This window comes from Alligator sinensis, unplaced genomic scaffold (assembly GCF_000455745.1).
Source record: "Alligator sinensis unplaced genomic scaffold, ASM45574v1 scaffold499_1, whole genome shotgun sequence".
In the NCBI taxonomy this organism is placed as follows: domain Eukaryota; kingdom Metazoa; phylum Chordata; order Crocodylia; family Alligatoridae; genus Alligator; species Alligator sinensis.
In genome coordinates, this window is record NW_005841864.1 from 1,746,802 (window position 1) to 1,773,602 (window position 26,801).

Here is a 26,801-nt window from a genome sequence, read left to right on the forward strand (position 1 = left end):
ATGTGTGTTTCATTAGCATACTTCTTCCCCACCTAGGGGCGTGATTTTTAGTATTTTAATGAGCCCTTTAACCCAGTACTCTGTTTCTTCTTTTGTTTTCAAGCCTCCTTTATCTAGGACTGTCTCCTCCTTATCATTGCAGATGGGCATTTTTCACATAGCATTCTCTTCTGCTTCGTCTTCGAGTAGAGGCTTCTTGGGCACTCCTTACACGGGGGGGAATTATTTTGAGCAGAGGGTTGCTGAGATTTGGCAAGCCATCGAGGCCCACACAAGAGGAAACCAGGGCAGATAAATATTCACTTTCTAAATTTTTTAGAGGCCCCTTGGGCCAGGTAGAATGGCCTGGTGGGCTGCATCTGGCTCATGGGCCACATTTTGCCCACCCCTGGGCTACAGAAAGCTGAAGCAGTGCGGAGGGATTAAGGGGGAAGATGGAGCAGGGGCCTGAGACTGCAGGAGGCAGGACCAAAGAAAGTAAGTGGGAGGAGGGCAGGGACAAGCTGCATGGCTTCCCCACTCCACCCCCCACTTACTGCCCCTCCCACTGCCTGTCCCATTGCTGTCTCCCAACCTCTGCCATACTGCATACCCGCCATACTCCCCAAAATCACCTGCCTCATTACTGCCCCCACATTGCCTGCTCCTCCCCCCCCCCGCACTGCAGTGGTGGGAGGGATGAATTTAAGATGATCCTCCAATAATTAGATTTTATACATGAAAACTTATAACCATTATAAATTTTCCATTAATAGAATCTAATTATTGGGAGGCTGCCTTAAATTCAGAGTCGTGTTATATTTGAGTAAATGTGGTAGATATAAAAGGTAAATAGTAGGAGATTTAGTAAGTGTTGAAAGAGGACTTCTCTGAGGGTGAAGGTAAAGAATAGAAAGGCTTATGCTGAATTCTATTCTTCTACTACATTTTAATTCTATCTTTATCTATATTTAAGTTAGAAGACTTATGATGTTTTACCTCCACATAAACTACCTGTAATCAATATGGAGGAACATAGATTGCTCTTGTACATCTGTGACCTGTCCGATACATGATCATCTACTGCATGAGAGGCTGTGGCAGGGCAGCTTGAGATGATTAGAAGAGAGGTGATTGTTCACACTGAGATCCCTCACTCAGAAATGAAAAATACTGTTCTAATTTATGTAGCTAACATTTAAAGCACATAGCAGTAACCCAACACTCCCTGTCCTAAGTCCTAGCCATATCCATATGCAAGCCTAACCTCTGAGCTGCTTTTTAGGGCTGTGTGAAATGGCACCATTTTGTTTCAACTTCCATTTCAATAGGACAGTATGTTTTGAGTTTTATTTAGTTTTGAAAGCACTGTTCCATTTCATTTCATCGAAGCTGTTTTGATGCTGTTTCAAAGTTTCACCCATAGGCTATAATGGGGAAGCACAAAACTGCCCATAACCTTGTCATTTCTTGGCGCATTTTGATGAAAACAGCAGGGATCATAGACCCTTCTGAGGGTATGAAGCCTGCCAAGTTTCAAGGAGATAGGTGCGGGGGTTTGGGGGAAACTGCACCTTCAAGTCTTGAAAGCAAAGCTTGTGTCACAGGTAAGGGGGAGATGGCGTGAAAACTGCAGGGATGGTAGCCCCTGCTGAGGCCATGAAGCCTGCCAAGTTTTTAAAGTAGATATGTGCAGGGGTTTCTGGGAAACTGTACCTCAAGCTGCTAACAAGCAAAACTCATGACGCGTGTGACTTTGTGTGTGTTATGGCACAGCTGTTTTTCTGTCCCTCCCCCAGAGCACTGGGACTGGAAAGGACCTCAGGGAAGGATCACAGTCATTGGCCAGCTACACATGTCAATATCAGAGCAGTCCTTCCCCACTCTTCCCCCTCCCTCTCCTTAATTTCTGTTTCCCTGCAAGCAAGCCCAGCTTCAAAACTCAACATGTTTTGAAAGTTTCAAAATGTTTCAACTGCCGTGTTTTGTTTCGAAGCTGTTTCAAACCTTTCATTTTACACAGCACTGCTGCTTTTTAAAATTATTTTTATTAAGGCTGTGTGAAGCTTTGGTCCCTGATTCGATTCGGCAGAGATTCGGCGGTCAAATTTGCGAATCTGAATCAAATCAGAAAACCCTTTAATCTCTCCAAATTGAATCGGAACCCTCCAAATCGATTAAAAAAAGATGTGGAGATTAGGACATAGAGACAGCTCTAGGTAGCAGGCGGCTCATGAAGCTGCAATACTGGGGCAGATGGAGCATCCCACAGAAGTGCAGGGGGCTACCCTGTACACTCTGCAGCAGACCCAGAAGCAGACCAGAAGCACTTCCAGTCCAATTCCCAGTCCACCGGGGAGCGCACTGAGGGAGACCCCTGTGCCCCACCGGCTCAGTGACTACTGCCTCCTGGGTCTGGGGGGAGGCACCTGGGGTCCCCCTATGGCCAACCATTGAGCCAGGTAGGCATCCCCCCAGTGCTCCAGAAGTACTTCCGGTCCACTTCCGGGTTGGCCACCGAGCATGTAAAGGGACCCCCTACACTCCTGTGGGACACTCCATGTGCCCCAGCATTATCAGTGATCATGAGCTGTGCCTGCTACCTCAAGGAATGTAGAAAAAACTTTTAAAGCTGTGTCTATGTCCGAATGGCTGATTTTTCCGAATCAGCATCGAATCTTCAGATTTGGATTTAGCCGAATCAAATCAGGGACAGTGATCTGAATCAATTAATCGAATCACTGTCCCCGATTCAGGCGGAATCCAAATCGAGTAAGGCCCACTTCGCATATCCCTAATTTTTACACAAATATGTTAAGAGTATCAGGTGTTTTTTAGCTCTATTGGTGCTTAAACCTCTTAAACTCATATGTAAATAATACAACATCACTTTCTGGTTACCAAACTGCACTCGCATTTAAAGGGACAGTGGGTGCATCTACCTGTGCCCTTTACTGCAGAGGTGCCTAATTAGCTCTGCAAAAAAGTATCACTGTCTACATGTGTGGTGCTAATAGGCCACAGTAACCTAATTAACTCTGCCATAGGATAGTACTGCCTGACTAGTTGCAACACATGTGTAGATGGTGACTGGGGCTGGCTGAGGCACAAAGGTGCTACAGTGCAGGGCTATTTGCTGACTATCCCCACACTGTAGCACCCTTGTGCCCCAGCCAGCCCCTTCACAGCACACTGAACCAGGGCAGAGCAGCTCTGAGCTGGCAAGATGACCCCCTGGACCCCTGCCAGCTGGGGTTGTACTGCCCTGGCTCAACATGCTGCAATCCTAGGCACACATGAAGATGCTGTGCCAGGGAACAATAAACTCCAGAGCAAACTGTGCTGGAGTTTATTGCACTGGATTAATATCACGTATAGATAAACCCACTGTTAATCTAAAGAGGCCCCAGCATTTATTTTCCTTGAAGACAAGTCTATCACCTTTGAAATATTTTAAATGGCATATATAGATATTTATAAACAGATTATATGGTTTTAAAATCATTGTTTGATCCCCATGTGCTTGGTACAGTACTACGCAAGTGATGTTTTTATTTGAAATTTTGTATGTGGGTCAGTGCATAGTCATCCAAGAACATTGTTTACCTTATGTTTAGTAAGGTATAGATACTTAAAAGGGTTGAAATTTGTCACTTTATGATAGAAATTATTGTTGGATATTAAGCTATATCCTTCCAGAAGTATAAATAAGCAATCCTAGAGTATTATGATCCCAAAAGTAGGCCCCATGGAATGACACAGGATACAGAATGATTAGGAGGAAACAGTATTTAGGATCAGATAAATAAACTTGAGGTTCACAACTGTATTTGCCATTAGCAAATGGTTTAGAACCTGCACACACATATCCTGCTCTTATTCCCTCTCTCTGGTAGGCTGTAGGCCTCTTCTTTGTTTTGTTTTGTTTTTTTGAGTCCGGTGGCACTGAGAAGTAAGTCACTGCTGCAGAGTCCCTGCAGAGAAAGCAATCCAGAGCTAATCCTATTATTTCAGCAATAGTTACTGCATGGTTCTTAGGGTTGTTAAGGGGGGTGAGGGGAACACTATTAACAATTTTAAGTTTGGAAACTGTTCTAAGAAGCAACAAAAAAAAAAAAAATTAGTTGTTGTGAACGGTTTTCAGCCAGATCAACCATGTCAGAAACACTGCAACAGTAGGCTTCATATGTTGCTCCCAAACGTGTTCACTAACCTAATTTTAGGAATACTAATGTATTTTCAGAACGTGTTCATTCTTTCTGAAACTATGGGATATTTTAGTAGAAGCATTTCATGTTAAATATTCATGATTAGTACCATAGTACAGTTTGGCTTACATCCACTTCCAGTGAAAGACCGTTAAACTTCTTAAGTAGAACCTGATCTGAAATATTAAAGTGAAATATTTATATATATTCACTTTGTGTCTATGGATTTCAGACATCAGATAAAAGGCTTCTATTGTTGATTATTTGAACCCTCTTGGCAATAGTGTGGAGTGTTTACTTCAGAGTTCAAAGCTACAGCTAGGGGATTTCAAACTGATACAGAAACATTCCAAACTACAAGTTTCTCTTTGACTTGCCAAAAAGAAGTCTATGAGCTGGCATCAGTAGCATTCTCAAGGTAAAAAAAGACAACCAAGTGTAATGAATCACATTTGTCACTCACAGAAGAACAATGAGGATTCAATGTTAAAAAAAAAATAGTAGCTTAAATCATAATGAATGAAAAAAAAAAAAAATCTATACCTGAGATTTTTATTGTATTTTACACTCACTGTATTTTACACTATTTACATCTTGTATCTGGTAAGGAGGTTATTTATTTACAGAATGTAAGTTCAGTATTATATTAAAAAATGGCCAAACAGCTCACATTCTTTATTAACAGATGCATTCAGATACATGACAAGTCAACCTGCTCAGCAGAATACGCATATCTTTGAACATAGGTATAAATTGAACAGAATTCAGAAGCGTCTAGAGCCATTTCTTGTTTTTCAGTTTTAATGCTTTCTATTGTAGACAAATCATTACGGAACTGGAAGGTGACAGGTTGGTCCTGCCACATTACTTAGTATCTAACAAGCAAGCATCATAAATTCTGGATTAGCCAACGTATCTTTTCTGACTGTACCATCCCTATTTTTCCACTCAAATGTGAGATTTGGAAATATCCATTAGACTGGAGCTTATCTACAGCAAATGTCTTCACTATTTAGTTTGATAAATGTCCGATTAAACTGCTTCCCAAGCCTGATTATTAGCTAAAAATTTTCACTGCAAGCTCACAGTATTTAATGTTCAAGTTTCTTTTAATCTTACTGCAGTATGTTTTGCTGAAATTTTGGGGTAATTTTTTTTTTTTTTTTTGTACATTACTGCTAGTTTTATCTATGTGGAGCAAACTGAAATTACCCTATCTCAAGTTAAGTAGCATGGATCAGAGATAACCCTCATTTGAACTGGTGTAATTTGAAGCTGCTCAGAGATAATGAGCTTTAATGTATGGATGCTCATGTTTTAAGTGTCTTTAGTATGGTTTAAGTTTAATGTGGAACCTCACCTCTAGGGACTTATCCTTGGTAAAGATTATTCTTTAAGACCTTGGTATTAATTCAAACAGCTTTCAAAGGTCTTACAGGTTTTAGAGCAACAAGGTTTTATAGCAAGAAAAGCAAGCTTGTGAAATGTGAAGTTTAGTGAAGCTCACATAAAATTATGAAGGCTTCAAGGTGAGGAACGTAGGAAATATTAAATGTGCTGTAATTATGAAATAAATTAGTCAATTGCCCATTGGGAATGACGGGGGGTGGGGAGCATGCAGGGACAGAGCCCCGTGCCACCCCCCCGCCACCCCTTCCAGGCCCGCTCCCCCTTTACCTCCTGCTGCTTGGAGTCCAGGCTCACTTCCCTACTCCCTGCGCAATGGTGGGGAGAGGGGAGGAGTGAGCACAGGCCCGATGCAGGGGAGGACCAGGCCGGGGGTTGGAAAGTAGCTGGGCTGCCACAGCATGGGGAGCAGCAGGCCTGGGCCAACCCAGTGGCAAGGGGGGAATGGGAGGAGCGGGCTCGGAGCTGATGGGAGGGAGAAGGGTGGAGGACGAGCGGGCCTGGGGTCGGGGGAGAAGGCAGCTTGATGTGGCAGTGCGAGGGGAGCAGCAGGCCCAGCCCGACGTGGCAGCGGCTGGGGGAGGGGAGGAGAAAGCCTCTTCCCCTCTTTCCCCCCCTCAGACCTGGGCCCACTCCTCCCCCCTCCATGGCTCCAAGCCCGCTCCTCCTGTTCCCCTGCTGACGCCGGGTTAGGCCGGGCCTGCTCCCCCTGCCATGATGCATCAGCTTCTCCCCCGGCTCAGACTCGGCCCTCCTCCCCCCGCCAGGTGGGGCCCAGGCCCACTCCTCCCCTTCCCACACCGCTGCTGCCATAGCATGCCCACTATTCCCCTAACCCATGCCAGGCCTGCTCCTTCCTCCACTGCCGCTGTGTCATCCTGCAGCGGGCCCTGCAGGCAACGATGATGGAAAGGGGGAGAGGCAGGCCAAGGCCAGAGCCAGTGGCCTTGCCCTCCCCTCCCCTGGTGTCCTGACCCCGCTCCCCCTGCCCATACCACCACTGTCATCACCTGCAAGGAGTAATGGTGGGGGTAAGGCCATCTCCGGTGGCCTTGCCTTCCCCCTCCACTCCATCCTTGCCACCTGCAAGGAGCAGGGCAGGAGGGGTAAGGCCAGTGCTGCTGGCCTCGCTCTCCCTGTTCCATCCTCCCCATTGCCCCCAGCTCGCCCCCCCATATCCTATGTTCCAACCATCACGATGGCACTCCACTAGCTGCCAGCTCCTGTTTGAACACGTGTTCACACATTGATTGGTTGTTTGTCAGCCAATCAGAGCATGAATAAAGCATTACAGACCAACAGATAGACTTAGGCTTTTATAATATTAAAATGATGGGATGCTTTATTGCATTGGGTACAAGCATGACAATTCCAGAAATCCATCATTTGAGAGACACCAAGACAGAAAGAAACAAAGAGATCGTTAAAATGCTAATAGCCACAGGATGAATTCTGATTAACCATACATGTACTAGTGCAGGAGAACAGGTGCACGAATAATACGGGAGAGACTGGTAATCCAAGGAGGTGTCAAGGGGATTGGCTCGAGAAGGTCTTGGGAGATCCACCATGAATGAACGAAACAAGAAGGCTTTGTGTATTACAAATGACAAGATAAGTCTGTGTAGAGTTCTGACCAGTTTTTAGAACTCAGAAAAGTGTAATGTAATGTAATGAGAGATTTAAGGGGGATAAAAGAAAGTCAGGAAAGAGGGATTATTTGCTCATATGATCTGATCTGTTGAGCCAGACAGCATAGGACAACTGGAATCTCCCTTACTAGCCCAGTTGTAAGTATTCTGGTCAAAACTTGAACTCCAATTACTGTGACCTTGTAAATCTTTTAAAGTATTGTAACACTGCTATCCAATGTACGGGCAGTATTTTGTTATAGTATTTTAGAACACCCATTTTAAATAACTGTATAACTGCTATCGGCCTTTGGATTTAATAAAGGCATTTCGATTGAATTACTGACTTGGTCTATCAAATTCAAACACCCAGGCCCCTCATTATTTTTGATTCTCATCCCTGGACTCTTTCCTATCTACCCACACTTTGAATTGTGTGGCTTGAAACTGGAGACGGTACTCCAGGTGAGGTTTCACCAGTGCTGAAGAGTGGAAGAATCACTTCTTTTGATTTGCAAGAGACACTCTTATTAATATAACACAGTATGCTGTTGGCTGTTTTGGAAACAAGAACACACTGTTGGTTCATATTTAGCCTCTGTTCCAGGGTGACCCCCAGGTCCTTCTCTGCAGTACCACCACCTAGCCAATCATTCCCTAGTCTGTATTTCTGCATGCAATTATTCCATCCCAGGCCTTTACACTACTCCCTTGTTGAATTTCATCTGATGGATTTTGGACCATTTCTCCAGTTTATCCAGCTCATTCTAGATCCTAGCCCTCCTGAGTGTCTGCAACTCTACCCAATTTAGAGTCATCCACAAATTTGTTAAACATTCAGTCAAGCTCATTGTCCAAATCATTAATGAAGATGTTAAACAATGCCAGACCCAGGACAGACCCCTGGAAAACCTCTCTTCATACTTCATCCTAACTAGACCTTGAGCCATTGAAGACTACTCGCCGAGAATTATGATCCAACCAGGAATGTATTCACCTTACAGTACTTTTATCTGCTCTGTTTTTCCTTAACTTATTGATGAGAATAGAAGGAAAATGGTGTCAAAAGCCTTACTAAAAAGTCAAAGTATATCATATCCACTGCTCTTTCCTCATCCACACAGCCTGTCCACTTCAGCAATCTTTTCAAGGAAAACAGGCTATAAGAGGACACAGGTAGTTCTTTTTATTGATAGTGTCAAAAATTGTGTCATCTAGGAAGGTATTTTTCTTTAAATGTAGATACCAGTTAAACAGGAAGAGCATTGAGATAATGGCATTTTAAATAGGCTACTGAACAGCTATCGGTTCATACTAACATTCAGTCATCACCAGCTTGCTTTGATTTAAACCAGTAACCTCAAGGTGGAAATGCCCCATATTCCACTGCCAGTTACTTAAAGCATGCAATGCAGATTCAAACAACCTGATACGACAGTATCAACTTGGTAAACACTGAAATCTTCTGTAGGGCTCCAAATTGCTGACTGAGAAGTAACTAGCATTTTTCTAGCTTGTTCAGCTAGTCTTTAATGAACACAGGTTAACTTTGCTTCTGTTCCCTTTTTTGCCATTTTAATTCATAATAAAATTTGTTTACAAAAGAATGCAGTGGTATGCATTGTATGCATAACAGATCATTACAAATGGATGAGATGTTATTACCCCAGTAAATGTCTATTCCTTCTTTCCCCTTTCACAAGGACTGGGTAGAGAAAAAATGAGACTACTAATTAAATTACAAACACTGAAGAGGTCAAAACCGTTCAAAAAAACCTCTAAATTAAAGAATATAGGAAGAAGTGAAATTCTGATTTGTCATCTTTGACATAGCTTGTAACAATACAGAAAGGAGTGTTACTGGAATACACTTGCCTTTTTCAGTTTCTTTTTCCCCTGGGGTCACTGCACTGTGATCTATTTTTACACATATAGGAAAAAAAGTTTTCATTGTGAAAACAAGTTTGATGTTCCCATATTTCACATCAGTAAAAACACATTTAACAAAGGGTGAAATTTCTTTCATTCAACCTGCTTTGAAATATTTCTATTTCTTTACACAACATTTGGATAAGTTTATGGGGGAAAAAGGCCAGTGTGGGACATCAGGAGGCCAGGCAGGGAGCAGGCTCAAAGGGGGAACAGGGACCCACACATTGCTGTCGTGGTATTGAGGGGAGCCCTAGAACCACTCCTGGTTTGCTCCACCTGGGGTTGAGGGGAGTGGCTGTGCAGGACACCAGGATTGCCAAGGAATAGCTGTGGCAGCACACAGGTTGCTTCTTTCAGTGCCTGCTCCCTGTGCCCCCTTCTTCCCTCTCCTCCCCCCCCAAAAAAACCAAAAACCAAAACCAAAACAACTGTCTGCCACTGAGCAGGCACTGGAAGGAAGAACCTGGGTAGTTAAGTAGAGAAAACGATGATAAGTAACATAGTGGAACTAATAGCAAATGGCAAAGCCCAATAGTGCCGACTCCCAAATGTAATGGCTAATGGGATTTTGCATAGATTTCTGGAAAATGAATGTTATATCAAAATTTGGTGTGTACTCTCTGATGTATGGAAGAATCAGAGTATTTTCAGCAAATAAACTATATCATTGCCTTGGATTTAAGAAGTATATGAAGGGCAAATCTAAACTCTCTGGTGCCTTTTTAAATTTAGGAACATGCCTTTGGCCTGCACAGTGCCTTGGCAATACTTCAGCACTGGACAGATAGACTCATATGCCCCTACTTACCATACTGTTTTAACAATTCCCTTCTTAGGATACAGAATATAGTAGAGCCACTTGTGTTGATGATGTTGCTATCCTTACTACAAGGTGGGAAGATCCTCTCAGCCCTGTAGCTGCAGTTGGTAACAAGCCAAAGACCATTTGGGGCTGATCCAGTCCCAGGCCCCAGATGGAAGAAATCAGACAATCAAGCCAAGTCATCCCTAAGAGAGAAGTCCTGCTGCCCACACTGGCAATATAATCTCAGATCAGACAAGTAGGAGAGTTGTCTGGGCAACAGACCTTTCTGCTATGCTTCTGACCTACTTGAAACTAAACTTGACGCCATGCTGTGAAAAAAACCTATCATAGTGGAGGCAAATGCTTCCAATTTTGCAGTTGGAACAGTACTGTCCTGGCACCGAGGGCCTTGGGAACCACTGCACCCATGTGCCTTCTACTCCCAGAAGATGACACTTGCTGAGGATAACTATGACATCAGGGACAAGGAACTATTAGCCAGAACCTTTTCTGAGTGACATCACCATTTGGAGGGAGACTGATACCCATTACTAGTCCTGACTGACCACAAGAATTCAGGGTCAGGACTTCAACCTGACCAAGATCTTGAAACTGAAGTGGGCATATTCTACTATCAGGTGGGTATCTATATTCCAGAAGGGCAGACATGATTAGAGGTGCTTAAACTTGGAAGGGACTCATTGTCCACAATTTTTGGTGGCTAAGGATGCACTCCAACATCAGATGATATATCAGCTCCTTCAAAAATTACTTCCTCACCAAAAGCCTTCAAGCCAAGGGGTCCCTATAAACCAGGGGCGGGCAATTATTTTGGGTGGAGGGCCACTTACTAAGTTTTGGCAAGTCATCGAGGGCCACATGGCAGGCAATCAGGGGCAGATAAATATTAATTTTCTAAATTTTTTAGGGGCCCTGCAGGCCAGATAGAATGGCCTGGTGACCCACATCCAGCCTGCAGGCTGCATTTTGCCCACCCCTGCTATAACCCCTACCCACTCCTCAGCCTTGGGTTACAACATCTCTGGATTTTATCATCAGCTTTTCCTGCTCACTGAGATGGCTCATTTCACTCCTTGTTGTGGTGTGCCCACCACCTGAGAAACAGCCCAGCTAGTCCTGGAAAACATTCTGGCCCCATGGAATGCCTTCCAGCATCATCTCAAACCAAAGGCATCAATTTGGATCCCATTTGTGGTGGGAGTTCTTCTAGATTTTAAAGATGGAATTATGTCGTCTTGACCTGTCACCCACAGGCCGAGGGTCAGACTGAGCAAATTTCCAGGTGTTGGAGCTGTATCACCAATGCTTCCTGTATTTCCACTAGGATGACTGGGTTTTCCTCCTTTCACTGGGCAGAGTTTGCCTGTGACATCTAAGATCACACCTCAATATAACAGTCCTTTCTATGCTAACTACGGATTTACCCCTGCCTTCAGGTGATCCTGCCAATCTAGTCACTGACCCCAGCTGCAGCAGAGCTAGTGAGGCATCTGGAAAATATCCAGGAGGACCTCAAAAGTCCACCTAAAACAAGCCAAGGAGACCTATAAACACTTTGCAGACCAGCACTACTCCAAAGCACTCTCATTCAGGGGAGGAGATGAGATGCAGCTATCCTCCCAACAGTTTAAATCCATTCACCCTTCCTCCGAACTGGACTATCAGTACCTGGGCCCATTTCAAATCACAGCATAGATCAACCCAGTGGCTTTTTGACTACAGCTGCCCAAATCCAAGAAAGTCCATTCTGTCTTCTTTGTTTCTTTATTAAAACCCTACCTAGAAAACCCATTCCCAAGTCACTCCACTCTTCTGCCCCCGCCCATACTAGTTCAAAGACAAACAGAGTGCATAGTTAAGGAAGTCCTGAACATAAAAAAAAAAAAAAAAAAAATCAAATGTATACTCCTCTATCTTGTTGATTGGGAAATCTATGAACCACGGGACCATTTTGGGCACCAGCAGAAAATGTTCACACTGCTGAGTTGGTTCAAGGCTTCCACCATGCCCACCCCGAAAACCCTGGCCCAAGAGTACCCCTAGGAGAGGAAGTAATGCAATGAGCAAAGGACCAACTGGGGCTGATTCAGTCTCAGGTCCTAGCTGGAGATAATCAGACAATCAAGCCGAGTCATCCCTCAGAGAGAAGCCCCACCCACACTGGCTATATAAACTCAGACCAGGCAGCAGGAGAGTTTCTAGCTTGGATCAATTGCTTGTCCGGACCACCATCTTGTCTTATCCTTCACCTTGACATCCTGGACTTGGACTGATATCCAGTCTGACCTTAGCCTATGCTCCAGTAACCCCCTCACCTGGTGTGCTCCACTTGCACTAACTGCCCCGATCCGGGTGCTCCCTAACACAGTCTTACACACCCCAGAAAAAGTGGACTTAACTGTAAACCCCACAAAATGCATCAACAGGGAAAAAAAGACCCAAACCATTCTTCAAGCAGATGCTTTCAACACTACAATAAGGGTCATCTTATGACAAGAGTAAAGGGACAGAGAACATCCAGTACTGTATCTTGGAGAAAAATATCTTCAGAAAACAGTCATATACCATAATAGAAAAAAGTTCAGCTAGCACATAGGTCACAGAAACACTTAGATAGTATCATTTGGGTAGCCATTTTGTGCTCTAGTGAAGTGGCTGAATGAGATGAACACTAACAGCTGTAGTCTGTGATAATACTTCTCCCAACAGCCTTTCTTTTTTGATAAAATACCACCCAGGGACTAAATCATGAAGGGGATGAGCAAGGCTTCCATAAGCAATGCCCCTGCTACTTTCTGAAGGGGGAAGGTCTGTGATAGCGTATAGAGGCCCCACATAATAAAGGAGGAGTTAAACAAGAACAGATGGGAGATTAGACAAAGATGGACAAACCCCAGATACAAGCAGAGAAAAAGGAGACCCTCATCAGTTAATAAAAAACTCTTGAGAAGAGAGGCTTCAAGCCCATAGTTTAGATGCAACTGTCAGAAAGTGGGCATAGATCTATCAATGGAGAGACACAGAAGGAAGATCTCTTGCCTTTTCCCCTGTCTCTGTTGCCGTACATGCCAGGTTATATTTCCCATATGTCTTCAAAGCCAAGGTTATCTCACTCTGTCAAACACTTTCTTCAAATTGCTAACAGCAAAACAAAAGTTGAGGCTTTCTTTTCTGCAGTTATTTTCACCATTGTTTGCCATGAACATCACTCTCTTTCTTAAACAATTACTTTGGTTCCCCTTTCAAATCACAATTAATTTAAAAGTGCTCTTTGTTTTCAGAATTTTCTCAAGGCTTACTGCAGCACTTTATACTATGTCCTTTTCCTAAACTTACTTTTGCAAGAAGCTCCCCTCAAATCCCTCTCAGTTTTACCACAGCTCATTCTCTACAATTCTAAGCAGCTGAAACAGACCTCCTTCACCCCTCCTTCTCCTCTCAGTTCTCATCTTAAAAATTTCATTCCTCTGGACACCTAATTTCCATCTCTCACTAGTATTGACCTCATGACTGATTACCTTAATTTATACAACAGCACAGTTTTCTGTAAGCAATGCCATGCATAGCCTAGCTTTTACTATAGCACTTCATATCTCTAAAATTCCTGGTCTGGATTTTACAAAAGAACGCTGTCTAAATAAGGATCCTACATCCATATTTATTGAATGAAATGTATAGAAGCATCCACATACTTCAGTACTGTAAAGAACGGGCCTTTTATCCTGATGTGGCCAAAAGTGATGGGGGTTGAGGTGGTATGAGTGCTAGATGCATAGTTGACCATCCAGAAGTCAAAAGTTCAAGATTGCAGCAGAAGCTCTCAGTGTGGTCCTGTCAGATTCCAATGAATCTGAAAATTCTGCTGAAGTACTTTTTCACAAGGACATGACAAAGGAAGGAAAAGTCTAAAGTGGATTTAGGAGCCTAATTTAGGTATTTGAACAGCTCGGACTTTTACTTTTCTCTACTTTCCCAGTGTAGTTATTTAACTCACTACATTTATCAGTCCTACATAGTCATTATATCCCTTAGTTAAATCTAATTTATAAGCTTCCTTTGTCAGTTGTCTCTCTCACCCCCTTGCCTTTTTAAATTACAAGGTCACACTTGAGGGTGCATACAAGGGGGAAAGACCTTCCAAATTTAAATCTGGAGGTGCACTCTTAGATCTAGTTCAGGAGTTTCAGGATTCTTTGTTACTTCTTTACTTTATACTTTTTCCAAGCAGTCAAGTCACTAGAAAGTTTGTTAGCTCCTTGACAGCATCCTTTAACCCACAGCTTCATTTTGTTCCATAAAATATCATGACACGCAGCATATCTCTGCCATAGTAGTGCCCTTTCTGTTGTTTGTCTTGTCACATGCTCCATCAGGGTCACAAGGGATCTGTATAGGTGAGCAAAAGGGAATAATGAAGAAAGAAGCATTTTTCAGTGATTTTTCAAGTCTTTTTATTCTTATTTCTCCTCAAACTGAGGCACGAACAACTTTTCTGCATTATTTTTAACTTTGAGATACTGCAATACCTTTTTTAAATCTGAAGTCTTATACAGTGACAGGCATCCAAACTTTGGAAACAATCCTGAAATCCTTACTTGCATAAATTCTCTCTGGGGGTAGTACCATTATCTTTGATAAAATTACACACATAAGAAAGGGCATTGCAACTGGGGCCTCATGCCATTGAGGGATTTTATTCAGAAGTTTTAGATTCTGTCTGATGTCTTGTCTAGATGAGAATTTAAAAGCGTGACATCTGCATGCAAGAACTACCATGAGGCAGGGTAACCAGAGGCTTCAAGACTCTGCTGCAGTCTTGGGGCTGGGACTGACAATCAACTGTGGACACATGTACACAAGATCCTAACAGCACAGTAGCCAAATAATGCCATGCAGTAGCATGTCACAGCACAAATGGTGCTAATGTGCTACTGCATGGTATTATTAGGCTACTTCGCGGTATCAACACTTAAAAGGCGTTCGCCAGTGCATTAATGAACGTTTAGACATGTCCCGTCTGTCCCAAGCCTGGGTTCACACAAGAGTTGTAAGTCTCAGATCAACAATCAGCTGGGATAGCCAATTATAGGTCCCAGCCCTGGGACCACATGGGAGTCTTGAGTGGCTACAGTCCAGTCCTGGCCCCTGGACTGTGGGGGGTCAGCTGGGTTGTGCACCTGGCTTTCAACTCTCTGCCCCCCTGCACAGCTAATTAGTAATGGTGCCATTGGGATCTGATCCCAAAATCATGCATCCTGTGGATCAAATTCCAATAGTGCTATTATTCCTAGATAAGACATATTGCAATGGATATTCTTGTGTGTTTGCGCAGCTAAGACACTGACAAAGTCTACACTTAGAAACTTTTGCCAGCATAATAATGTTGGTTTCACATAGAATATGAAGGTTCAGAAGGAGGTATAAGTTCACCAAATCATTGATGAACTGGCCCAAAACTGCTAGCTCTCTTCCCAAATCTGAGCGTGCCGACTTCCCCTACCCCACTGGCCTAGGAATTCACCATTCAAGGTAGGATCTGAGCTCAGAATTTCCCTATGACAATACAGAATAATAAAGGCTCAGCATTTTTTAATTTTAAAATGTAAATGTTCATTCCAATCTAGCATAACAGCAAAAAGTGTGCTATTTCAAAATAAAGTCTGTTATTGGAGCCAACATAGAAATCAAATCCAAATGTGGCAATGTAACATTGCCATTTGTGAAATAAAATGTGTCCATCTAGTTGTCAGACCAAACAAACAAACAACATTTTCTGAAACTTTATGTAAAATTTTGTTCCCTTACTCATCTTCAGTCATTCCTGTCTATTGGAATGCTATTTGTTGAAGACCTTTGCTACCCACCATTTGTTTCTTTCAAAATGCTATTTTAATAGGAAAAATAATTGCTATATACATTACAGCTTGCCACTAAGTTTTATTTGCTCCTTCTTGCTCTCATTAACAAGTTGGGCGGTTTGTTTGTTTTTTAAACTTACTGGGGAGTGTATGACCAGATTTTTTTTTATATGTGCTGCTCATGTGTAATGCAGATTGACAAAAATGACTGTTAAGCTTCAAATGAAGTACATTAGTGTTTGTGACATAGGAACATGTCTTCCTCTGATGTAGAACAAAGACTTAGGATCATAGGAAAGTAGGGCTGAAAGGGACCTCATGAAGTCATTTCAGTGATTCTCATCCTTTTTAGACTGAAGAAAAATGACAGTTCTGATTTTTCACACATTTTTTACTATGGAAAAATAATGGAGCACTTCTCTTGCGCACCATATTTCTCTCCAGTTGGAGGAGTCATTCAATTTTGTGTAAAAATAAATATTCATTGAACCACCCAGAGAGAGAGAGACACTCTAGACTGCTGGTTAGGATATTCTCCTGGGAAGTGACAGACCATAGCTAACTCAAAAATTAGTAAAAGTATCAAAAAACGAAGCTGAGAGCAGAAGATCCTGCGGATTACTGTTCAGGGCACTCTTGAGAGACCACTGGGTTTGGATTCCCTTAGGAAGATGAAACAAGTGAATCAGTCTCCCATACCCTGGGTGAGTATCCTAACTGCTAGACTACTGGATAAAAGGAAAGGAAGACATCACCACCACCATCGTCCTCATCCTTGTTTTGTGATTCTAGGTTCCAAAATATTTTCAACTGAAACTGTTCAGCATGCACAACGTTAATTCACGAATAGTGGTCGACCAAAACAACAGGAAATTAAGTACAGTAGGTTCTTCTGTTTGCATGCAGCCTTTTATCAAACAAAATTATACAAATAAACAGGCTGTGCTAGTAAGTAGAACAGGAAAAAAAACCAGACTGGAAACAGGTAATTTCTGATCATTACATGGTGGTGCTCTGTAAGTCACTGCCTGCATTTTTTGTCAGCTCTTAAAAGCTCATTGGCAAATAAATTGAAATTATGGCAAATGCTGTTTGATCATATCTTCTGTTGCCTTCTGCTCTTACTTTTGACCATGTGCATGTGAATAAAGAAAAACCCACGTTTCAATTCATTCTCTTAGACACACCACTGATTGACAGAAAACATGCCAGTTAATAACAGAAAACATGTTAAGCATGCCACAGTAAAGTAAAATATATGAATTTATTTAAAGCTAAAAGAAGCCATATGTGATCGTTTGTCAGATGACAAAAATGTTTCCCAGCTTGAAAAAATGATGAAGAATTGTCTGCTAGCTGAAACCTCTTTCTGTGTACTGCTCAATTCTTATATTATTTGATAATTGCCCTTTCTTTATCTTTTCTAATTTCTGCTTATGCAATAAGCCTAAGACCTTTTGGAAAGAGGATTGTGCTTCCCATACATCGGTATGTGTAACAGGTATCCGCTCTGGGCCGATCTAAATGTGGCCCACACACCTGTTCCTCGGGCAACCACCCGCCTTCTCCCCTGCCACACCTTGCTGTTAATTGATTAATTGATGTTAATTAGCAGGAGGCTGCCCTTGTACTGCCCCGATGCCAGGGGGCACTATCTGCGGCTCCATTTCCTCCCCTACACTGCAGCCCACGCCTTGCCGATAGAATAGACTTTGTCATGTCTTAGTCTTATTATAATCTGGCCCCTTTTGTCCTCTCTAGGCCCTACCTCTTTGGATCTGCGCCCTCTCTGGCGCTAGGGCTCTCCCCGGCCCCATCTCACAATGTGCCCCCTCCTCCGGGGCTTCTCAGCAACGCCGCTCCCTCCTCTGGGGCTTCTCAGCTTTCCCCTTCCTGGGGTTGGGGTTAATGCACCCTGACTGCTGCACCCTCACTGGCACTGGGGTCCCCACACTGCTGTGGGTCCCCTATGAGGCCTCCTCCAACCCCTAATAGCCTCACCCAGACCACCGGTGACAAACAGCAACACAAATGTAAGCCCCTTGGCTATAACATAAATGGAAGCCACCCGGCCATAACAACAGTCCAGCCTACCAGGGAATACTCCATCTCTCAGCCGTGTCAGACACTGCACCTCCAGTCAAGCTGCTCCTCTCTTCCATATATATGAGAGCGAGAGCGAGAGCGAGCTCCTTCCTCCTTGGCTGCTGGCAGGGAACTCCCCCTAGCCCCAGCCCCTAGGGTTTATAAGGGAGCCAGGCCCTGCCCCTTCTGGTCAGCTGACCTCCTCTGGTTGCCCTGGCAACCAACAGCTGGGCTCCTTATTCACTGCTAGGGCTCTGTCCCTAGCAGTTTACCCTCTTTAGGAGCAGGGCACCTCAGTGCTCTGTGACAGTATGATATCTATCCCAAGTGCCCCTGGTCTGACTGACTGTGGATTTTACTGCAATACAAATAAAAACAATCACAAAAAACTGCTAAATCTTTTATATCCTTTTCTGCAAGATTTTAATACACCTTACAAATGACAAACTTTTATAAGCTGTTACTCAAACAAAACAAACATTGCACATTGAAACACACTGCACGATGCAAATTTATTTTTCCATTTATGTCAGTGGTTCTCAACATTTGTAGACTCAAAGCATCCCACAAGACTCAGGACACCCATTGGGAAAAGTCAGCTCTTAGTTTTCACCTGATTTTTGATTACAGAAAAATAATAGATCATTCTTCTTTTAACAGAGCATTCTTCTGTTGAAAAGAAGAAAGACCAGAACAGGTCAGAATGCTTTTAACACTATGATTTCTTATTTGCAATATCTGGGTTTATCTTGTTAATCATGTTTATACATCTAACAGTGATAATATTATGTAGCACCCCATGGCACTCTTGAAAAGATCTTAAATCACCCCAGCATGTTGCGGCACCCTGTTTGAGAATTACTATGTAATCCTAATACTAAAACACAACTGGTAATAATCAGTTTCCTGGGCTAGGGATAGACATTCAAAAAGCTGGAGCCTGAATTTATTCAATCTTTGCAGGTTAGTCTAACTTGCGCAGATTGAACCAATTTGCAAGTGAATACACATTCACTTTTGATTCTGGAAATTCAGGCACATGCCTGCAGTGTCATGCCAGAAGCTGCGGGTTCTAGAGTAAGTCCTCGGCTGGAGGGAAACTAAGCTGAGGGAAGGGGCATGACCAGGCCTGGGCAGGCCTGAGTATGACTGGGGAGGTGTTTAAACCCCCAGATGGGGTCTGTTTGGAGAGGGAGGGGGGAAGCAGCCCCTGTCAGGGGCCCCCAGCTCCCCCACCCCTGCTCACTGGCTAGCTGTTCCAGCCTCCCACCCCTTTCGCTGGAACAGAGGCAGGGCCAGACTCCAGTAGCCTGCAGGGAAGCAGGGGTTTAATCCTCCCATTGCAGGGGGCAGGCAGTGCGGGCACCCATAAGCTCTGCTTGTGCACCTGGGGCCATGCACCCATGGCCACGGCGACCAGATGCCAGTAGCCTGAGGGGGAGGTGGGGTTTAATCCCCCATTGTGGGCAGCAGCGGTGCAGGCACCAACAGTGCACCCTGAGCCGAGTCCCTCTGAGGAGCAGCCAGTCGGTTGTGGGGAGGGGGCAGAGAGGGGGGATGCAGTGCCGTAGCAAGGGAGGGGCGAGCAGGGTGACCACCCCAGGCACCGAAGCGAAGAGGCACTAACAGGCGCTGCTGAGCTGGTACAGGACAGAGCCATGAGTGGCTTATTGGGGGAGGGGGCATGGGGATGGGAGTAGGGTGGCTCCCACTGCTGCGTGCACTCCTGGGCAAGCATGGGTGGGGCATGTGCCCCCCCAGATCTGTGTGTGGGGCAAGGGTGAGCTGCCGCTGAGTGCTTTGCCCCGGGCACCAAAGTTCCTTGCCACAGCACTGAGGGGATATGACCTGGCTGCAGGGGGTGGGGGGAACCGAGCCTAGTTACAGAGCCTGACTCACTGCTGCCTCCATCTGCGGCAGCATGGCCTGGGCTGGGGTGGCCCCAGGGGACAGGGTTCAGAACCCGCTGCCTCCTGCCTTCAGCCCCATGCAGGGGCCATGGTATGCAGGCAGGATGCAGCTGCAGCGTGACTACCCACCCCCTCCCTCTCCCAGCAGCAGAGCAAACCATTCCAGCAAATGGATGTAAGGCAACTGTCATCCACTGCCTGCTTGCCATTGCCTTCCCGCACTGCTGCCCATGCCCCTGGCCCACAGTAAAGTGCCTAGAGCATCCAGCACCACTGTGAACAGGCAGCAGGTGACAGGTGCCTCACCTCCACCCACCACGATGCTTCACTCTGCTGCCTTCGCCCGGAGAAGAAGGGGTCGGGGAGCCACATTGCTGTAGCAGCCCACCTGCAAACTGTGGCCCCCTGTGCAGGGATGGAGGCGGGAGCTGGTGGGCACTGACCCCCCACCCCCTGCAGGGTGGGCTGCCCCTGCCCAGTCTGTGCTGCCGCAGTGGGAGGCAGAAATAAGTCAGGCTCTGTAACTAGCCCCAGCTCCCCCTGCCCCCTGCAGCCAGGTCACATCCCCCCTCACTGCCCCCTCCCTGCAGCTGGTTGGCCACTCCTCGGAGGCACTTGGCCCAGGGTGCTCTGTCTGTACCTGCAATGTGGGGATTAAACCCCCTCACTTCTCAGGCTATTGGCATCTGGCCACTGCAGCCCGCGTGCATGGGCCTGGGAGCACAAGCAGAGCCTATGGGTGCCCACACCTCCTCCCCCCCCACCACCCCCCACTTCCCTTTGGACTACTGGGGTCTGGCCCCACTCTCATTCCTGCCGCTGGAGCAGCGAAAGGGGTGGGAGGCTGGGGACGCTTTGCAGGGCCTGTTGCCCCCTTGGCAGTCAGACCTGGCAACACTCCAGAGCAGGGTTTCCCACCCCCACCCCTTTCTCAACCATCCAGAGCTCCGGCTAGGGAAGAGAAGGGTAGAGCCAACCCTGCTTGGCTGGAACAGACAGCCTAGCCCAGGACTGCAGAGCATGCTGGAAGACTTTGATTTAACTTAAACCAGACAGGGGTCTGGGATACAAGTTCCATAAACTGGTTAAGTCTGATACTACATTCAACCAGGTTTATCTCAGACTGGTTTTGGCCATTTTGAAACTAGTTTATGTGCAGTGAACTTGCGTTCTGTTACAGGTTTAAACCAGTTTCTGATCACTTAAACCGGTTTATGTGTAACTTCTGTCCCTAGCATTGGGAAATGCTTTCTCTGGAACAGGGAGGACTATCTTATTTGCAAAGCTGTGGGACTAGAAGGCACAACTGTGATAGTACAGTCATCTGAGATGCAGAGTACATGTTATACTATTTAGCAATTTCCACACACACTTCCACTAGCTACATGTCGTGAAATAACTTCCTCCCCCAGCTGCAGCACTCTGGCTCTTACTCATCTACTGTTATACTTTTTGGCTTCTTTCACATGTAGCATATTCAGTCTAAAGAGCAAAAAAACCGCAACCCTTGATGTCTGCAAACCACCACCAAATAATAAAACTAATTATATCATACACTTTCTGAAAGGCTTTTCCTTGGCAAATACAATATGAAAAGTTTCACCCAATGGGATTTAGTGGGGATGAATTTGACAGGATTTTTCTGAAGTTTCTTTAAAAATCTAATAATTTAAATAATTTAAAAATAGAATGCTGATATTGAATCAAATAGAATTGATAAAAAGCTCTACAGAAAGAATATTATCCTTTACTAAATTCTATGGGTTTTTACAGTCATTTCTATAAAATCCATTGGATTCATTTCCATCTAGTTCTATAATAATTTTCCATGTATGTTTTTGCTTTTTATGCCTAAACTCAGATATCTCATATGCAATTATGTTCTATTGTAATAGAAGCAGGAAAGAGATTAAAGTAATGTTAAATAACAGATCAGTCTTGAGATACCTCATTTTTATACAAAAAGTTAAAAATCACAGTAACTTCCCAATTAACTAAGAGAATGGGTTAATGGTTCAATGCTGGACAATGTAAGTAACACATTTTTAATTGGCTGCTTTTACACTTACTTTTCTATCTACTACATCTGTTGTCTCAAAGCCAGAAGTTCTAAGTGACTCCCCTCTGACAATCTTAGAAAACCCAGATGGATTGGTGCTGGTTTGGAGCTTTTTGGCTGTTAGCAATTACTTTTTTTGGCTGTTGGCAATTACTAGAAAGACTCCTCATAAAATTAATCTAGTGTACATGGAGAGAAGTTAAGACAGTTACTGAGCTGTAAGCAATATCTGGGGTGACGATACTACCTGGCTGAAAATTTGCACATAACAGTTCTACAGAAGTTCCAAAAGTAAAGCTGCATACAAAAGCAATAAGCTTCAATTTGCTTTGCCTCAATATTTCAGTTGAAAAGTATACTCACTTGTAATAAATTACAGTAGGTAGATGATAGCCTATATTTTTGTGTCCACTTACTGTATTTCTGTCACAATAAGGAAATAACCTGTCAGGAGCTCAAATTCTTCTTGTCTGTACAGACATTGCCTAGATGTAAAAATCACGCCAACTTAACAAAACTGATTTAGTGTTTTGTCTGGACACAGAAACTGAACTAGCATGATTTCATATCAGAGTTGGCAGAACAGCGCATCTATTTTGGTTCAAATCAATGCAAGTTTCTCACATGTATACACTCGTTTCAGGTTAAGGGTGTTTGATTATCAATTTAGCTCAAGTTGTCCACACAGGGGAGTTGTATCAATTTAACTGAGTAAGTTTTTAAACCAATTTAGCTAATCAGTACAATTCTCTTGTACAGACAAGGCCCCAGAAATCAGGACAATACTCAGTTTAAAAAAGTGGGTAGTACTCTTACATGATTCGCATATAAATTTAAATCCCTGTTTCTGTTAATCCGATCAGTGACAATGGAAAACCATCCAGTGTAGTCTCTTTCAATTTACTGCACTAATTCATTTTAAACTATTATAACATGCAGGATTAAAACATACCTAAATTGAGCAACTGCATATTGCTGTAAATTCTTGTCCTGCTCTTCACTGTTTGTCATGGTGACTCACTTGTGTGACCAGGAGTGCATGGAAACTGTTGGCCTCCAATGAAACCAGCCTCAACCAGCTAAAAGGTGGAAAAGAAGGGTAAGGGGTGGGTGAGCCAAACAGCTATGATGAAGCATAAATGCTATCAGACAAACCACAAGTTTGTTTAAACTCTGAGAATTTTGGTTTTTAGACCCAAAAAGGGAATTTGAGTCTAAAAATCTAAAAAAGTTAGAAAACCTAAAGGAGAAAGGGTTTTTTTTGTTTGCTTGTTTGTTTTGATTCCTTTTAGTGAAGGATTTTTCATTCACTAAAATGAAAAGTGAATGAAAAATCCTTTGCAGCTTGTCAAAAATAATAAACATATACCCCTTGCCCTGTTAATCAATGCACTGATGTATGCATTACTGTATTCTGCACTGTTCCAGCTTGTAGCTAGTGTGACTCCTTAAAAGTGTCTCCACATATCTCAATCAAGTCTGCCCTAGAATAAAGTTTAAATTTATATACTATTGTTCAAATCTTGAAAACGATCAGTCCAAATATGCTTATTAATGCTATTCTTAAATACAGTTCACATCTGCTCAGACTGACAAAGGAACACTATGGCACACAACAGAAAAAATAGTGGGTGGGCCCATTCCTTGTTTTGACTTTTGCTTCCCCTACAGCAGAATTCCGCCCAGAGCAGAAATCTTCTAAAGCAAGACAGAGGTACCAATGAAACTGTACCATGGGTGACAAGGAAATCAGAGGCAGCAGTGATACCTGATAGCAGAAGTAATTTGTGACATAAAGTTGAAACTGAAAAAGTCCAAGATCACCATAAAAAAACCTGTGGCCCTTAGGGAGATATATATGTATAAAACAAGTTAAGTAGTTCCCATAGGTTCCCATTCCACAGTAGTTACCTGCGCTGAATTTTGTGGAACAGTCCTTGATATTGTGATATAAACCAGGGTAATCCAATTGGAGGCCTAGGGGCTACATGCAACTCTCTTAGGGTTAATTTGTATCTTCTGGGCTCCCACCTAGGCTTATGCCCCACCCCTCTCTACAGCTGTAGCAGCAGCAACTGAGGTCTTAATGCTTGTCCTCCCTTCTCTGGCTCTACTCCCTAACCCTGCCGCAGGGGCAATGTGGTGTGGCACACTGCAGACCACAGTCTGGAGCCCCTGTGTAGTGTATTGCGGCAGAGGACCCTATGACTGGGGAGCTGCGGTTAAGGCTGGGACACCCACGTGGCATGCAGCCCAGGGGGCCTGTGGCTTGCACTACTGCAGCCCATCAGCATGCAGCCCCATTGGTGCATCCAAGAGGGCCCATGGCCCCTGTCTGCTTAGAAATTGGACAACCCTAAAATAGCCTGTCCTTTCTTGGCAGGTAATCCTGATTTCATCTCAGTCTCCACAAATGTTGAAGCAGTGAGAGGGAGCTCAACTTCTCTCCTCCTTACAGGACTCTGTAACCTGAGAATAGATGCACTGAATGAGAAGATAAGAAGATCATCCTTATTTTAAACTAAAGTCTATGTACAAATTACTATATTTACTCTAAGATGACCCCTCCCCCCCCAATAATTAGATACTATACATGGAAAATTTATAAATTTGTTATAATTTTCCATGCATAAAATCTAATTTTTGGAGGGTCATCTTTACTTCATATCCCCCCTGCTAAAGTGAGGAAGTGTCAGAGATGACCAAGTCGCTTACCCCATCCGTTTGCCTGACCTGATTGCCCCCTCCCAGCCTCAAGCCCCACTTTTACCCTTGCCACTGCTCCCCCTCCTGTCCCTCCCCCAGTTTCTGCTCTCCCAGTCCCCCAGCGTCTGTTCTCTGCTTCCCTTGCGCCTTATCCTTACTTCACTTTGGCAGGCTCCACCCCGCTTCTAGTCTGGGGGACTGAGCACAGGCACATCCCATCCCTCATAGCAGCTATGTGGGCTGTACACCACTGATACAAGGCTGGACTGGGGTGGTGCTCAGTGCCCCGGCTGCAGTGTGCATGGAGCCTGCCAGTACACAGCAAGGTAAGTGGGTGGAGAGAAAAGGGGGATGAGGCAGGGGAACAGAGGCTGTGGAGGGAGACATGGGGGGATGAGTCTGTAGGGGGAGATGGTAGGGTGCAGAGGCAGTGCAGGAGCTGTGCCTTCCATTTAGCAGGAGCTGTGGCCTTGACCCCTGGTAGGACTGGAGCCTGAGCCACATCAGCTATCTGCCTTACCACCACACTTGTACTCAATTCTAAGATGAGCTTTTGCCCCATGATAGAATCAAATATACAGTATTTGTTTGCAAATATTCAAATGAGCTCATTTAGTCTACATAAAATTGTGTATTATAGGGAAAAGCACCCTAATTTTTTTTTTCCAGGAAAGCACCAACCCTTCCCATATCTCTTCGTAGTCTGACAACCACACCCTAGCCTTGCTCCTTCCTTCTCCTACTGTGGTTTCTTTCTGAATAAGCATGAAACTCTTAAACTAACAACTTTCGAGTAGATTAAGTTTTGCCTATAGGCCCAAAAGAAAATACAAATAAGACATTCTTATAATTAAACCCAAAATGGGTTATAAAGTTCTTAAAATTTTGATTCAGAAAGAACATTTTATTTCAGCATTTTTTAGTTCAAGGAAACATTGTGATATTCCTGAATCCAAGTTTTCATTTTGATTTGTTGAACTGATCCATGACAAACGGTTTCACTTAAGTTTGTAGTAGGGTTGGAGTGTTCTGGCAGTGTTAGCCCAGGAAATATACAAGAGACAATGGTTTTTTGGTGAGCTATTTTATTGGACCAACTACATAGTGCAGAGTTGTTAAGCAAGCTTTTGAGTACAAAGTCTCAGGGAGGCAGCTTCTTTCCCAGACAAGACACCACCAAAAAATATCTTTGCCTCATAAGTTTGACATTATACTGCATATGGGTGACTGTGGTGTTTCACTGCCTCACTGGAGGTTGAGGTACCTGATGCCTTCCATTTAGCTCTATAGCTGGGGCATTAAAGCTCCTTGTGGGCCAGTTTCTGATGCAGTGGAGCAAGCAGCAGCCATGAGGGAAAATGTGGCTGTAGCTTATCTCCCCAGCTGACACACATTGCCAGTGTGGGGCTCTTTACCCTAGATTTCAGTAGTGGGCCCCGTGCCTATTCACTTCTTCCAGGAATTCCCAGCCCCTCCAGGAGCCCCACAGGCCAGACAACACAACTTGGGACAGTACATTTGATATCCCAACTATACAGCGCTGTAGGTGCTGGCTAGACTAAAACCAAAGGCAGGGTAGATTTGCCCCTTGTAGACTAACCCGTGTGTGTGTGTGTGTGTGTGTGTGTGTGTGTGTGTGTGTGTGTGTGTGTGTGTGTGTGTGTGTGTGTGTGAGAGTGTGTGTGAGAGAGAGAGAGAGAGAGAGAGAGAGAGAGAGAGAAGTTTTTGTGAGCTGAAGTTCCCTTCACCAACTTCACCAGTTGTGAGGCAGAAGTATATACGCATCTGATACATATAACTACAGATACATGCACATACCCTGGTTAGTCCATAAGGTGCCCCTGCCTGCTCCTTGAGTTCAGACTAGCATGGCTGTGTCTAGACCAGGTGGGCCAGCTTGTCACAGAGCCACAACCCTCCACCTGCAGGGCCCCAGGGTGCCCCGCAGGCTATGTCCTGGCACTAGGGCTGGCACGCAGGGCCAGGCCTCAGCACACGGCCCCAGGCTGAGGCAGTGCAGGATCCCACAGAGCCTGAACCCCTGGCATGTGGGGCCAGGCAGAGGTGGCAAAGGGCTCCTAGGACCCATCCTGGCTCAAAGAGCCCGCTGGAGGCGACACGGGGCCTGGGGCGCAGATCCCCATCTGGCTGCGGACGGGCCCCGCACCACTCACGGGGCAGAAAGGCTGCTCTAAACCCA

At 44.4% G+C, this 26,801-nt stretch overlaps 1 long non-coding RNA gene across 1 annotated transcript; it reads right to left on the bottom strand.

The window, feature by feature from the left end:
• Positions 1 to 13,598: 13,598 nt before the first annotated feature.
• LOC102384998 lies at positions 13,599 to 23,870 on the bottom strand. Its single transcript, XR_323002.3, has 3 exons — positions 23,807 to 23,870; positions 22,848 to 22,974; positions 13,599 to 14,369 (listed from the first exon to the last, which is right to left on the bottom strand). It is a non-coding gene; the product is annotated as an uncharacterized LOC102384998 (long non-coding RNA).
• Between the last annotated feature and the right edge of the window lie 2,931 nt (positions 23,871 to 26,801).